Source organism: Stenella coeruleoalba (assembly GCF_951394435.1).
Source record: "Stenella coeruleoalba genome assembly, chromosome: 12".
NCBI lineage: Eukaryota > Metazoa > Chordata > Mammalia > Artiodactyla > Delphinidae > Stenella > Stenella coeruleoalba.
The window spans coordinates 69274961-69291494 of record NC_137158.1 but is presented as its reverse complement, the minus strand read 5'-3'; the positions used below and the strand labels follow the sequence as shown (position 1 = coordinate 69291494).

The 16534-nt window shown below is 42.7% G+C and overlaps 1 protein-coding gene across 1 annotated transcript in view; it reads left to right on the top strand.

Annotated features, from left to right (window-relative positions):
* The window catches only part of ADAT2 (adenosine deaminase tRNA specific 2), a 118858-nt gene that overhangs the window by 84889 nt on the left and 17435 nt on the right, over positions 1-16534 (top strand). The window lies entirely within an intron of this gene.

Sequence of the window (16534 nt, the reverse complement as noted above, 5' to 3'; positions counted from 1 at the left end):
TACCCATTGGGTAGGAAAATTCTCAACTCTCTATTCAAATAACCAACAATATGGCTTTAAAGAGTTTTGTTTAAGTGTATTTATGCCTGACATATTTCTGGAGTAAGCTTTGTCTCATTTTGTTCCTGGGAAATCTAAGTTCCCTCTTGCAGAGTTCAATAATTTGAAACTAAAAGTTTTAAATGCATTTTAAACAGCCACTTTCCCTCCTCTACCCACACATTTACTAAAATAAACAAGGCCACCCTACAAGCCGCTCTTTGATTTGCATAGCAGCGAGAGCTGATGCAAATTCTCACATTTGGGGCTATTTCAGTTTCTGGGATGGCAAAGAGTTTCTTTCCTTAAATAATCTTGAGCATGGTACCTTTTCTAAAGCATGGTTACTGTAAAGTGAAACATTTGAGGAAATAAAGTGTTCATGATAAAAGAAAAATTTTAGATGGTGTCAGGTTTGATTTTTGCAGTAAGAAAACATCACATCCCTCAGTGGAGAGTTCGAATTTGTAGCCCGGAGGCTGGCTATGGCTACAGCCTCACTCCCACCCGCTCCCTGTCACACAGGGCTCCACCAGTCCTGCCCTCCACACACACGTGTCACTTTTTCCTTCTCATAAAAAAGCAGGACCTGAAGCCCCTTTGCACACTCTTCTGAGTCTTTTCTCCTTAAAAGCATAAAATTGCCACCTGCTGTGTTTCTCTTTTTTCCTAAAGTAAATTCAGGAGCTTTGTAATTTTAGCCTAATGTTTGTAGAGAATCCAGCAGAGCATATGCTCGTAAACGGGTAAAGAATAAACCCTGATTTATCCAACCTGGTGGTAAGACTGTGAAGTCAGCTCGGCTTGTCACGTCCTCACCCCTTTCTCCCATGGTACCATCTCATCCTGCCCTATTGCCTGGAGATGTCCAGTGTCCCTGGTTGTGCGTCCAGTGCATGAACATTGTTATGTTAACAAGGGTTGATAATGGGAAATTAACTGGTAAAGCAAATTGGAGGAAAAGGGGAGGGAATTAATATCTATAGAGCATCTACTTTGTCCAAGGCAAAAGTGCTTTAAGTACTTTGTTTCATCTAAATATCATACCCCTCCATGAAGTGGGCATTTCACTGTGTCATTTTTCACTTTGTCATTTTTTTCACTGTCATTTTTTTCACCAGATTTTCTCTTGCCTCTGCCTGACCCAGAGCCCTTGCTGAATTATGGTGCCTTCATTTTTTCTTTCTTTTTAACATCTTTATTGGAGTATAATTGCTTTACAATGTTGTGTTAGTTTCTGCTGTGTAACAAAGTGAATCACCTATACGTATACATATATCCCCATATCCCCTCCCTCTTGCCTCTCCCTCCCAACCCTCTAGGTGGTCACACAGCACCAAGCTGATCTCCCAGTGCTATGCAGCTGCTTCCCACTAGCTATCTATTTTACATTTGGTAGTGTATATATGTCCATGCCACTCTCTCACTTCGTCCCAGCTTACCCTTCCTCCTCCCCGTGTCCTCAAGTCCATTCTCTACGTCTGAGTCTTTATTCCTGTTCTGCCCCTAGGTTCATCAGAACCTTTTTTTTTTTTTTTTTTTTTTAGATTCCATATATATGTGTTAGTATACGGTATTTGTTTTTCTCTTTCTGACTTACTTCACTCTGTATGACAGACTCTAGGTCCATCCACCTCACTGCAAATAACTCAATTTCCTTCCTTTTTATGGCTGAGAAATATTCCATTGTATATATGTGCCACATCTTCTTTATCCACTCATCTGTCGATGGATGCTTAGGTTGCTTCCATGTCCTGGCTATTGTAAATAGTGCTGCAGTGAACATTGTGGTATATGTCTCTTCTTGAATTATGGTTTTCTTAGGGTATATGCCTAGTAATGGGATTGCTGGGTCATATGGTAGTTCTATTTTTACTTTTTAAAGGAACCTCCATACTGTTCTCCATAGTGGCTGTATCAATTTACATTCCCACCAACAGTGCAAGAGGGTTCTCTTTTCTCCACACCCTCTCCAGCATTTACTGTTTGTAGATTTTTTGATGATGGCCATTCTGACTGGTGTGAGGTGATACCTCATTGTGGTTTTGATTTGCATTTCTCTAATTAGTGATGTTGAGCATCCTTCCATGTGTTTGTTGGCAATCTGTATATCTTCTTTGGAGAAATGTCTATTTAGGTCTTCTGCCCGTTTTTGGATTGGGTTGTTTGTTTTTTTGATATTGAGCTGAATGAGCTGCTTGTATATTTTGCAGATTAATCCTTTGTCTGTTGCTTTGTTTGCAAATATTTTTTGCATTCTGAGGGTTGTCTTTTCGTCTTGTTTATGTTTTCCTTTGCTGTGCAAAAGCTTTTAAGTTTCTTTAGGTCCCACTTGTTTATTTTTGTTTTTATTTCCATTTCCCTAGGAAGTGGGTCAAAAAGGATCTTTCGTGATTTATGTCATAGAGTGTTGTGCCTATGTTTTCCTCTAAGAATTTTATAGTGTCTGGCCTTACATTTAGGTCTTTAATCCATTTTGAGTTTATTTTTGTATACGGTGTTCTAATTTTATTCTTTTACATGTAGCTGTCCAGTTTTCCCAGCACCACTTATTAAAGAGGCTGCCTTTTCTCCATTGTATATTCTTTCCTCCTTTATCAAAGATAAGGTGACCATATGTGCATGGGTTTATCTCTGGGCTTTCTATCCTGTTCCATTGATCTATATTTCTGTTTTTGTGCCAGTACTATACTGTCTTGATTACTGTAGCTTTGTAGTATAGTCTGAAGTCAGGGAGCCTGATTCCTCCTGCTCTGTTTTTCTTTCTCAGGATTGCTTTGGCTATTCGGGGTCTTTTGTGATTCCATACAAATTGTGAAATTTTTTGTTCTAGTTCTGTGAAAAATGCCAGTGGTAGTTTGATAGGGATTACATTGAGTCTGTAGATTGCTTTGGGTAGTATAGTCATTTTCACAATGTTGATTCTTCCAATGCAAAACATGGTATATTTCTCCATCTGTTTGTATCGTCTTTAATTTCTTCCATCAGTGTCTTATAGTTTTCTGCATCCAGGTCTTTTGTCTCCTTAGGTAGGTTTATTCCTAGGTATTTTATTCTTTTTGTTGCAATGGTAAATGGGTGTGTTTCCTTAATTTCTGTTTCATATTTTTTGTTGTTAGTGTATAGGAATGCAAGAGATTTCTGTGGATTAATTTTGTATCCTGCTACTTTACCAAAATCATTGATTAGCTCTAGTAGTTTTCTCGTAGCCTCTTTAGGATTCTCTATGTATAGCATCATGTCATCTGCAAACAGTGACAGTTTTACTTCTTCTTTTCTGATTTGGATTCCTTTTATTTCTTTTTCTTCTCTGATTGCCGTGGCTAAAACTTCCAAAACTATGTTAAATAATAGTGGTGAGAGTGGACAACCTTGTCTTGTTCCTCATCTTAGAGGAAAAGGTTTCAGTTTTTCACCATTGAGAATGATGTTGTCTGTGAGTTTGTCATATATGGCCTTTATTATGTTGAGGTAGTTTCCCTCTATGTCTAATTTCTGGAGAGTTTTTATCATAAATGGGTGTTGAATTTTGTTCAAAGCTTTTTCTGCAGGTACTGAGATGATCATATGGTTTTTCTCCTTCAGTTTGTTAATATGGTTTATCACATTGATTGATTTGCATGTATTGAGGAATCCTTGCATTCCTGGTATAAACCCCACTTCATTATGGTGTATGATCCTTTTAATGTGCTGTTGGATTCTGTTTGCTAGTATTTTGTTGAGGATTTTGCATCTATGTTCATCAGTGATATTGGCCTGTAGTTTTCTTTCTTTGTGACATCTTTTTTTTTGCGGTACGTGGGCCTCTCACTGTTGTGGCCTCTCCCGTTGTGGAGCACAGTCTCCAGACGCTCAGGCTCAGCGACCATGGCTCACGGTCCCAGCCGCTCCGCGGCATGTGGGATCTTCCTGGACCGGGGCACGAACCTGTGTCCCCTGCATCGGCAGGCGGACTCTCAACCACTGCGCCACCAGGGAAGCCTTCTTTGTGACATCTTTGTCTGGCTTTGGTATCAGGGTGGTGGTGACCTCGTAGAATGAGTTTGGGAGTGTTCCTCCCTCTGCTATATTTTGGAAGAATTTGAGAAGGATAGGTGTTAGCTCTTCTCTAAATGTTTGATAGAATTTGCCTGTGAAGCCACCTGGTCCTGGGCTTTTGTTTGTTGGGAGATTTTTAATCACAGTCTCAATTTCAGTGCTTGTGATTGGTCTGTTTATATTTTCTATTTATTCCTGGTTCAGTCTCAGAAGGTTGTGCTTTTCTAAGAATTTGTCCATTTCTTCCAGGTTGTCCATTTTATTGGCAGAGTTGCTTGTAGTAAATCTCTCATGATCCTTTGTATATCTGCAGTGTCAGTTGTTACTTCTCCTTTTTAATTTCTGATTCTGTTGATTTGAGTCTTCTCCCTTTTCTTCTTGATGAGTCTGGCTAATGGTTTATCAATTTTGTTTATTTTCTCAAAGAACCAGATTTTTGTTTTATTGATCTTTGCTATTTTTTCCTTCATTTCTTTTTCATTTATTTCTGATCTGAGCTTTATGATTTCTTTCCTTCTGCTAGGGTTTTTTTGGTCCTTCTTTCTCTAATTGCGTTAGGTGTAAGGTTATGTTGTTTATTTGAGATTTTTCTTGTTTCTTGAGGTAGGATTGTGTTGCTATAAAATTCTCTGTAAGAACTGCTTTTGTTGCATCCCATAGGTTTTAGGTCTTCATATTTTCATTGTCATTTGTTTCTAGGTATTTTTTTAATATATATAAATTTATTTTTTAATTTATTTTTGGCTGTGTTAGGTCTTCATTGCTGTGTGCAGGTTTTCTCTAGTTGCAACGAGCAGGGGCTACTCTGTTGCTGTGCATGGGTTTCTCATTGTGGTGGCTTCTCTTGTTGCGAAGCACGGGCTCTAGTCACGTGGGCTTCAGTAGTTGTGGCTCGTGGGCTCAGTAGTTGTGGCTCACTGGCTTGTTGCTCCACAGCATGTGGGTTCTTCCCAGACCAGGGCTCAGACCCATGTCCCCTGCATTGGCAGGTGGATTCTAAAGTACTGCGCCACCAGGGAAGCCCGGCATTTTTTGATTTCCTCTTTGATTTCTTCAGTTATCTCTTGGTTATTTAGTAGCATATTGTTTAGCCTCCATGTGTTCGTATTTTTTACATTTTTTTTCTGTAATTGGTATCTAGAGTTATAACGTTGTGGTCCGAAAGATACTTGATATGATTCCAATTTTCTTAAATTTACCAAGGCTTGATTTGTGACCCAAGATGTGATCTATCCTGGAGAATGTTCCATGAGGACTTGGGAAGTAAGTGTATTCTGTTGTTTTTGGATGGAATGTCCTATAAATATTAATTAAGTCCACCTTGTCTCATTTGTCATTTAAAGCTTGTGTTTCCTTATTTATTTTCATTTTGGATGATCTGTCCATTGGTGAAAGTGGGTGTTAAAGTCCTCTACTATTATTGTGTTACTGTCTATTTCCCCTTTTATGGCTCTTAGCAGTTGCCTTATGTACTGAGGTGCTATGTTGGGTGCATACATATTTACAATTGTTATATCTTCTTCTTGGATTGATCCCTCGATCATTATGTAGTGTCCTTCTTTGTCTCTTGTAATAGTCTTTATTTTACAGACCATTTTGTCTTATATGAGAATTGCTACTCCAGCTTTCTTTTGATTTCCATTTGCATGGAATATCTTTTTCCATCCCTCATTTTCAGTCTGTATGTGTCCCTAGGTCTGAAGTGGGTCTCTTGTAGACAGCATATATATGGGTCTTGTTTTTGTATACTTTCAGCCAGTCTATGTCTTTTGGTTGGAGCATTTAATCCATTTACATTTAAGGTAATTATCTATATGTATATTCCTATTACCATTTTATTAATTGTTTTGTGTTTGTAGGTTTTTTTCTTCTCTTGTATTTCCTGCCTAGAGAAGTTCCTTTAGCATTTGTTGTAAAGCTGGTTTGGTGGTGCTGAATTCTCTTAACTTTTGCTTGTCTGTAAAGGTTTTAATTTCTCCATCGAATCTGAATGAGAGTCTTCCTGGGTAGAGTAATCTTGGTTGTAGGTTTTTCCCTTTCATCACTTTAAATATGTCCTGCCACCCGCTTCTGGCTGGCAGAGTTTCTGCTGAAAGATCAGCTGTTAACGTTATGGGGATTCCTTTGTATGTTATTTGTTGCTTTTCCCTTGCTGCTTTTAATATTTTTTCTTTGTATTTAATTTTTGATAGTTTGATTAATATATGTCTTGGCATTTTCTCCTTGGATTTATCCTGTATGGGACTCTCTGTGCTTCCTGGATTTGATTGACTATTTCTTTTCCCATGTTAGGGAAGTTTTCAACTATAATCTCTTCAAATATTTTCTCAGACCCTTTCTTTTTCTCTTCTTCTTCTGGGACCCCTATAATTCGAACGTTGGTGCATTTAATGTTGTCCCAGAGGTCTCTGAGACTGTCCTGAATTCTTTTCATTCTTTTTTCTTTATTCTGCTCTGTGATAGTTATTTGCACTCTTTTATCTTCCAGGTCACTTCTCTGTTCTTCTGCCTCAGTTATTCTGCTATTTATTCCTCCTAGAGAATTTTTAATTTCATTTATTGTGTTGTTCATCATTGTTTGTTTGCTCTTTAGTTCTTCTAGGTCCTTGTTAAACATTTCTTTTCTTTTCTCCATTCTATTTCTAAACTTTTGGATCATCTTTACTGTCAGTACTCTGAATTCTTTTTCACGTAGACTGCCTATTTACTCTTCATTTGTTTTTTCTGGTGAGTTTTTACCTTGCTCCTTCATCTGCTGCTTATTTCTCTGTCTTCTCATTTTGTTTAACTTACTGTGTTTGGGGTCTCCTTTTTCACAGGCTGCAGGTTTGTAGTTCCCATTGTTTTTGGTGTCTGCCTCCAATGGGTGAGGTTGGTTCAGTGGCTTGTGTAGGCTTCCTAGTGGAGGGGACTGGTGCCTATGTTCTGGTGGGTGGGGCTGGATCTTGTCTTCCTGGTGGGCAGGGCCGCATCCAGTGGTGTGTTTTGGGGTGTGTGTGAACTTAGTATGATTTTAGGCAGCCTCTCTGCTAATGGGTAGGGTTGTGTTCCTGTCTTATTAGTTGTTTGGCATGGCGCATCCAGTACTGGAGCTTGCTGGCCATTAGGTGGAGCTGGGTCTTAGCATTGAGACAGAGCTCTCTGGGAGAGCTCTCGCCGATTGATAGTACATGGGGCCAGGAGGTCTCTGGTGGTCCAATGTCCTGAACTCGGCTGTCCCACCTCAGAGGCTCAGGCCTGACAGCAGGCTGGAGCACCAAGACCCTATCAGTCACATGGCTCAGAAGAAAAGGGAGAAAAAAAGAAAGAAAAAAGAATAAAAATAAAAGTAAAAATATAATAAGTTAAAAAATTATTAACATAAAAAAGTAATTAAAAAAAAAAGAAGAGCAACCCAACCAATAGACAAATCCACCAATGATAACTAGTGCTAAGAACTAAACTAAGATAAACATAAAAATAAGAAACAACTCAGTCGCAGACAGCAAACCCCAAGTCTACAGTTGCTCCCAAAGTCCATCACCTCAATTTTGAGACTCATTGTCCCAAATTTGGATTCATTGTCTATTCAGGTATTCCACAGATGCAGGGTACATCAAGTTGATTGTGGGGATTTAATCCGCTGCTCCTGAGGCTGCTGGGAGAGATTTCCCTTTCCCTTCATTGTTCGCACAGCTCCTGGGGTTTAGCTTTGGTTTTGGTCCACCTCTGCATGTAGGCCGCCCTCAGGTGTCTGTTCCCTGCCAAGACAGGAGGGGGTTAAAGCAGCGGCTGACTGGGGGCTCTGGCTCACTCAGGCCTGGGGGAGGGAGGGGTACGGTAGTCATAATTGGAATGCAGGGTGAGCCTGCGGTGGCAGAGGCAGGCATGACATTTCAACAGCCTGAGGCGCACCATGTGTTCTCCCAGGGAAGTTGTCCCTGGGTCATGGGACCCTGGCAGTGGTGGGCTGCACGGGCTCCCGGGAGGGGAGGTGTGGAGAGTGACCTGTGCTTGCACGCAGTATTCTTGGTGGCAGCGGCAGCAGCCTTAGCATTTCATGCCCATCTCTAGGGTCCGAGCTGATAGCCGTGGCTTGTGCCCATCTCTGGAGCTCGTTTAGGCAGTGCTCTGCCTTCTGTGGGCACACGGGGAAGGAATTCCCCTCTCCTCGCACACCCCGAAACAATGGTCTCTTGCCTCTTAGGCAGTTCCAGACTTTCCCAGACTCCCTCTAGGCTAGCTGTGGCGCACTAGCCCCCTTCAGGCTGTGTTCACGCAGCCAACCCCAGTCCTCTCCCTGGGATCTGACCTCCGAAGCCAGAGCCTCAGCTCCCAGCCCTCACCCGCCCCAGCGGGTGAGCAGACAAGCCTCTCGGGCTGGTGAGTGCTGGTTGGCACTGATCCTCTGTGCGGGAATCTCTCCGCTTTGCCCTCCGCACCCCTGTTGCTGCGCTCTCCTCCGTGGCTCCGAAGCTCCCCCCCCCGCCCAACCCCCCACGCCCCCCCGTCTCCGCCCGTGAAGGGGTTTCCTAGTGTGTGGAAACTTTTCCTCCTTCACAGCTCCCTTCCAGAGGTGCAGGTCCTGTCCCTATTCTTTTGTCTCTGTTTATTCTTTTTTCTTTTGCCCTACTCACGTACATGGGGAGGTTCTTGCCTTTTGGGAGGTCTGAGGTCTTCTGCCAGCGTTCAGTAGGTGTTCTGTAGGAGTTGTTCCACGTGTAGATGTATTTCTGATGTGTTTGTGGGGAGAAAGGAGATCTCCATGTCTTACTCCTCCGCCATCTTGAAGGGCCCCCTCCAGTGCCTTCTGATTTATTCAATGCCTAGGACAATGTCTGCTGCATAGTAGGTACTCAGAAATCTTGTGCTTATTTGTTGCTTAACCACGGACCTTCAAAGCTTCAAAGCCTGGTCCCCAAATCATTACTTTCAAAGTTGAGGGTGTTAGCAAGGCTGCTTTGGTAGATGAAGGCCTTTTCAGTATTACTCTTTTATCTCAGCCGCACTGTTTAGAACACTGCTTTGTCTGACCCTGGATAAGATTTCCCTGACTTCTCTGATTCTGTTTCTTCTCTTTTCTGTGCCTTTGGCTGACCCCAAATTTAGAAAATCTCATAATATAATTTGACCCTCTAGATTTTCTCAAAAGTCTGTCCCTAATGACTGAGCTTACTCTGCACTGCTAGAATGTCAGCAGAGTCTGACCTCAAAAGTACTGAGTCTGCTTTTTCCCAACTGAGAATGTCATTCATATTTCTTTTCAGGATTCTTCCCAGCACAGGAGGATACTTCTAGATGTGGCCAAATACACATGACCAGTAAACAAATGTAAACATGCTTGACTTCCACTAACCACTGGGAAAATGATAATTAAAATTAAGTGAAGCCATTTTTCCATCCAGCAGACTACCATGAGTTTAAAAAATTGAAAATATCCAAAGTTAGCATGGATGTGGGAAAACTCTCATCTATTTTTGGTGCGAGTGAATATTGATGAACATCTTTAGATATCCAGTTAACACGGTTGATCAAGATTTCAAATGTACATATTTGATAGTTTCCTTTTGATGGTTTTCTGTTGTTTGCCAATTAGTTTTTGAATTTTTGTCTCTTTTTTTTCCCCTGTGTTAGGCTTCTCCAGAGAAAGAGAAACAACAGGAGGTAGATAGATGGATAGATAGATAGAGAAATAGCTAGCTAGCTATAGCTGTAAGTAAAAGAGGTTTATTATAGAATTTGCTCACATGATTATGGAGGCCAAGGAGTCCCACTATTTGCCATCTGCAAGCTAGAGGACCAGCAATGCCAGTGGTGTAATTCAGTCCAGGTCTGAAGGTCTGAGAAACAGGAACACTGAAGGCAGAAGACAGCTGTCCCAGCTCAAGCAAAAAGAGCAAATTCCTCTTTCTTTTGCTTTTTTGTTCTTTCGGGCCGTCAGTGGATTCAGTGAGGCCCACTCACACTGGTGAGGGCAGTCTTCTTTACCCAGTCTACAGACTCAAATACTAATCTCTTCTAGACATACTCTCACAAACACACTGAGAAATAATGTTTAACCAGCTATCCGGGCATCCCTTAGCCCAATCATATTGACATGTAAAATTAACACATAAAATCTTTTTCTTTTCTTCCTTTCTTTCTTGCTTTCTTTCTTTCTTTCTCTCTCTCTCTCTCTCTCTCTCTCTCTGTCTTTCTTCCTTTCTTTCTCTCTCTCTCTCTTTCTTCCTTCCTTCCTTTCTTTCTCTTTCTTTCTTTCCTTCTTTCTTTCTTTCCTTTTCTTTCTTTCTTTCCTTCCTTTCTTTCTTTCTTTCTTTCTTTCTTTCTCCTTCCTTCCTTCCTTCCTTTCTTTCTTTCTTTCTTTCTTTCTTTCTTTCTTTCTTTCTTTCTTTCTTTCTTTCTTTCTTTCTTTCTTTCTTTCTTCTTTCTTTCTTCCCTTCTTTCTTTTTTTAAAAGAAATCTTGTGGCTGAAATTTGTTTCCTTAAGAGAGTCTTCTTGTGATGTGTGTCCTTCACTTGTTTCCCCCTATGTTCCTTTCATCCTTGCTTGCTTAGTTAGAGAGAGGGAAGCAACTATAACTGGGTTATTTTTTATTTAAAGGACTTTGCTGAGAGCCACCCTCATTCTTGAAGGTCAAAAATAAATGGGAGATGTGTTTCCAAAGAAATGAATTAGCAGATATAGGGAGATACCTCAAGCACAGGCTGACTCTGTGCCATTTTAGAGGGTGGACTGGGTTCTGTTCGGACTGGGTTCTGCTCGGACTTTCTCCTCTTCATCCATAGCATGTCCAGCTCCCGGGTCTCCTTTCTCTAACTGAAGACCCAGGGCTGTCACCAGCCTACGTGGGGTCATGTGTGAATTACAAGAGGGCTTTGGGTAATGCCTGCTGGCTAGTGCTTGGGGAGCAGATGCTGTCTTCAGGTGATCTGGGGAAAGGATTTAGCTCTGCTTGTAGAACAGAGCAGGGGCTTCATTCCAGCTCCCTCTGCTCAGCCTCTGGGCCAGGCATCCTTTTGCAGGGCCTGCCTGCACAACCTTCCCTGGCCCTGCCTGCACAACCTTCCCTGAAGCCCTGCAAAGTATGCTGGCTTTGTCTTCAGATCTGACATTGAGGAAATCGGCATTTTGCCTGAGCTCTAAAGACATGGTCCTTAGACTCCCCCACCTCAGTCCAGGCTTTAGAGTTTTGGGCAGTATGTTTTGTTTGGGGCATGGTCATTTCTTTGGTTCATTGAAGACAGAGTTTTCAGAGAAAAGAGTAAAATAAAATCCCTACTTCTTCTACCACGTTAACCAGAAGTTTAATTTCAGAAACATAACATTGTAACTATTTGAAATTGTCTTTCATTTTATACTTTTTTTCAGTGCTCACTTCACTCATTCACAATTGGCTGTGTTAGTCATGTACACTCTCTGCAGAGAGAATAAGTACTTAGATTGCTAAACTTACACAGTATTGCTCAAAAACACTTTTTTTCCCCTTGACTTTTGTGCCAGCAGATCTTTCTCAGCCATCCTGGGTTCTTGTACTCTCCTATGTTCTTTTGCAGTTTTCCGAAGAACGCAGCTGTCTGGGAAGGCACACTAAAGGGGTCAACACTTAGATCATGGAATAATTCATCCATTTCCAATAAACAGCACCAAACCGAGCATTAGTTGGTTTCAGAATTCCAGTTGACTGTGATGATCGTTTTAGCTAAACTCTCAGCTGCTGGCAGGACTGGTGGAATGGTCTGCGTGAGGCTGTGCCTGTTTGTAAGTCCACACTGGGCACGGGGAGGTAGGGAACAAAACAACTACTTGGTTAAGAAATGCTAGTTTGTTGACGATTTTTTTTTTTTTTTTTTTTGCTTGTTTAAAATTTTTCTTTTCCTGGGTTGTTGGGTCCAACTGGAAAAAACCAGTTTACAATTGACCAGATAGGGAAAGAGTCGGGTGTGGAAATCCAAATTAATTAGAGTTTTTTTCTAACTGATTCTGATACCTTAGGGATTACCACCCTGGGCCACTGGTTTTGTTTGTGGGCAGCCACTGGTGAGGAGAGCTCTTGGGCAGCTTTTTGTTCTTCCCGAAGGCTGTGTCTTTGGCCTTAGAACAATTACTGATGTGCTCACGGCCCTCCTATGAGTCCACCCAGCAGGGTGGCCAGGCCAGGACTTCGGCTCCGTCTCTTGCACGTGGAAGTGTCTCCTACATACTTAGATTTTGTGACCCGGACTCCAGGGTTTGAACAACAGCCCTGTTTGTAAATAGCTTTAAAAGAACACTTCAGTGTCCCCAAGTTGTAACTTGGGGAATTTTTCTCCTGTTTTGTAACTTTGGTGTGTGGGGGGTGGGTAGGTTGGGGTGGGGTGTGTGTGTCTTTCAGTTTAAAGTCCTCAGAAGAGAGTCTTTTCTTTTTTTTTCTTTTTTTCTTTTTTTTGAGAGTCTTTTCTTGTAAAGATTCTTTGTTTTAAAAATAGTATTCTTTGGTTTCCAATTTGCTTTTTATGAGGAGAAACCATAAAAACATATTCATTTATAAGGAGGAGTGGGGTAAAGAGCATACAAGAAATGCATACTTAACAGAACAGCTGTGACAATGTCTTCGTCTAACCAGCATGGTCCAGCACATTAAAAAAAATAAAAATAAAAATAATCCCGGGCTTCCCTGGTGGCGCAGTGGTTGAGAGTCCGCCTGCCGATGCAGGGGACACGGGTTCGTGCCCCGGTCCAGGAAGATCCCACATGCTGCGGAGCGGCAGGGCCCGTGAGCCATGGCTGCTGAGCCTGCGCGTCCGGAGCCTGTGCTCCGCAACGGGAGAGGCCACAACAGTGAGAGGCCCGCGTACCGCAAAAAAAACCCACAAAAAATCCCAGTACCAAACAAATTACTCTTCAAGGGGAGGAGGTTGAGAGCAGTGTGTACATTAAGTGTCCAGTTTAGGTAGAAAATGTAAAAGAATTGACCTCCGCCTCAGGGTCTGCTGAGTATTGTGGATAGACCCAGGACTGGGATGAACATCGTCTCAAACATGCTCACCGCCCAGGTCGTCTGTAATTTGCACTGAGGTGTAATTAAAGCTGCTTTCCAAGATGATCAATGTTTCCTTAGCGTAAAAATCGGGGATCAGCACGTGATCTCCTTGGCTGGCTGGGGTTGGATTTCAGCGGAGGCTGAAGAGAAGAGAATCAAGCATTGGGAATATTTGGACCACGTGAAGCCGCTGGGGATCCTACACACCTGAGGGGTTTTGTGTAACAATTTTAACAGTTGCTGCCACGTTGCATCGTAGTCTTACCAGTCTTGCTAAAACATATTGCACGTTTCTGTTTCTTCAAAGCATGATAAATAAAATGAAACCTTTTTTTTATTAATTCCATTTTTTCTCAAATTCTTTTCCCATTTAGGTTATTACAGGGTATTCAGTATTGAGCAGAGTTCCCTGTGCTATACACTAAGTCCTTGTTGGTTATCTATTTTAAATGTAGCAGTGTGTACTTTTTAAATGTTTAAATCAGGAATAGCCTCAAAGCATTGATCAGTGTCTCCAGCTGTCGGCAGAGCTGGTTCCAGGGCCTGTGGAGGTTTGGGAGACCATCCTTTTGAATAGTGTATCTGCTTTTGGTGGATATTGGTGTTGTTTCCCTTGTGGTCTGGGGTGCCTTCTCAGTGCCATCAGTGTGTGGCCTGCAGCCCCTGACCCATAGGAGCATCTCTTCTATTTCCTTCTTTGCTGCTCCCAGGCTTCTGGGTGCTGAAAAACCCTTCAAACCAGCTTGTTAAGGTTGTTAAACTGGAGTCTGAGACACCAGCCAAGGCCTGAGAGGACTCAGCATGTACCATCTCTGGTGTGGACCAGAAGAGAGCTATTTTTGCCTAAAAGGTGCCTTTCTTGCTTACTTCTTGCCTCTGGCTGTGTTTTGTGTAGATGAGGGTTTTGGCTAGCATAATTTGATAGATTAGGAATCACTGTGGTTTGAAGGAAAAAGATGAATAAAAATAGGGTAAAGGCCCTATTGTATTTGGAAGTTGTGTTCTACCCTGACCACGTCAAGGCAGAATCCCCTACAACTGCTTTAACACCGCGTGGCTGGGCCCTAGGAGAGCTGTCAGCGAGCCTAGACTGTTGGGGGACTATAAAACAGAAACGTGGCTCTGGGTGAATTTGGTAGAAGGAAATGTGACTTCGTGTCCTGTTGCTACCTTGGAAAATAAACCGTTCATCATGGATCTGTTTCCTTAATTGTAAGTTGAAATATTTAAAACAGAAAATAAGAGTCTTCTAGCTTAGCATTTTGAATTGTGTGTGTGTTTCTATTTCAAGTCCTTTAAAATACAAGACTCATGGCAGGTGGCCAAATAGTACGCATCGCATCCAGTGCCGTCGTGAGATCAGCTATCAGGACAGGAGCAGCAGAACAAATGCCCTGGGCCTCTCTCATCAACCCTGACCTGACGGAACAGGGCAGGCAATGTCGGAGATGGACACCACTTTTCTGCACAGAAACCTTTTAACCAGCATCCATTAGACAGCAGAGAACGGGGTGGCTTCTCTGCCGGGGCCCCGGAGCTGTCAAAATTGATGAATAAGAATAATTCTGACACACTCCTCATTGGTGTATGGTGGGCTGCCTGAATTTTAAAATCCTCTTCCTTTCTCTAAAAATGTTATATCTCATTCTGTATGTTCCAAGATGATCTACATTTAATATTTTTCCACCCCCTTAAATCTTGCCATCTACATGCTGATGGGTGAAGGGATATCTCATTCTGAAAATCTCAAGCAACTTTTAATTTTAACAAAACTGCAAAATTCATAAATTTTAAAAGGAAAGAAGAGGGGTGGGGAGGCGTATTTCACTTTCAACGTGTTGTCAGAAAGGAGTGAGCTAGAGTCTGGAGACAAAATCTTGGCCATGAAATGATGACAAGATACCCATGATTCTGATCTGTCACAGTGATGATAACAGACAGATTGGTTCTTCCCGAGGGTCCTGGGGGCTTCCTGAGGATGGCGGCTGGTTTGGAACCAGAGCTGAGATTTCCTCCTCTCCTTTTCAGATTGTGTTTGCAGCATGCTCGCCAGACATGGAATCTTAGAAGAGCCACTGCGAATGCTAGATGCAGTCTGTAGAATTCATTGTCTTTTAAATTTGGATATCATTCATGACCACACACACGCTTAGGAAATGGAGTATGCATATGTCATTCAGATGCTCCTGGTACAGTACGTATACTTGTGAAAATGTATCTGTGTAAGGTACTAGAGTCTCTTATAAGGTCCAAAAAAAATCCTGTGTGGATCTGTCCACTTTATAGACCCCAAGGACACCTCTGATCCCTGGTTAGTCATCCATTCACCCACGTCCCCAGTGCTCTGAGAGCTTCTGGGATTGCCTGCTAGCGTCTAATTCATATACTGAATTATAATCCTACTCTACCTAAATCGAATCACTGCCTTGCTTTCCTATTACCTGTAACAATAAAGTCAAATTCCTTGCTTGAGTTCCAAGGCCCCACTGATCTGGTCCATACCTCCCACCTCCTCTCCTGTCACTGTCCTGCCCAATCCCTCTCCTTCTCAGCCGCCCTGGCCTTCTTTCTGTTCCTAGAGCACCAATCTCATTTCCTCAGGGCTGTCGCACTTTCTGTTCTCTGTGCCTGGAATGCACGTTTCACTCTGCAAGGCTGGCTGCGGCTTCTTGACATTTATTCAGTTCCCTGACCAAATGTCCCAACCTCCGAGAGGTCTTTCCCAACTACCCTATCAACCGCTACTCCCTCTCCATCACTTATCACATGAGCGTTTTATTTTTCTTCTCAGAGACTGGATCTCTGTTTATCCACTTGCCATCTGCCCGTCTCCCAGGCAAGAGAGCGAGCTCAACGGCAGCAGGGACATTGCCGATGTTTTTCAAGGCCCCCCGGGCAGCCCCGAGAAACGGGCCTGGCATGGAGGGGTGGCTGACTCCATATGTGTGGACTCAGTGACCACACCTGCACTAGCTGCAAAGTGAGAGTCATGTTTTGAGAGTCAGAACGACAACAACAAACTAAACTAGGAAAATAAAATTTCTTCTGAACGATTGTCCCAAATGTCATAAATCTGCATTTCCCGCTGGATTTACATCACTTGCTTTTGTTTTTGTTTTTTGCGGTTCCCGGGCCTCTCACTGCGTGGCCTCTCCCGTGGCGGAGCACAGGCTCCGGACGCGCAGGCTCAGCGGCCATGGCTCACGGGCCCAGCCGCTCCGCGGCATGTGGGATCCTCCCGGACTGGGGCACGAACCCGTGTCCCCTGCATCAGCAGGCGGACTCTCAACCACTGCGCCACCAGGGAAGCCCCATCACTTGCTTTTGGACAAACGAAAAAGTACAATTCTCTTATATCCCAGAGACTTTTCTGCATCCATTTGCTTCCTCCCATCCCTGTCACCTTGGAAATCGCTCGCTCAGCTGGCCGTGCTCTCCTGTCTCCTCTAAAGCCGATT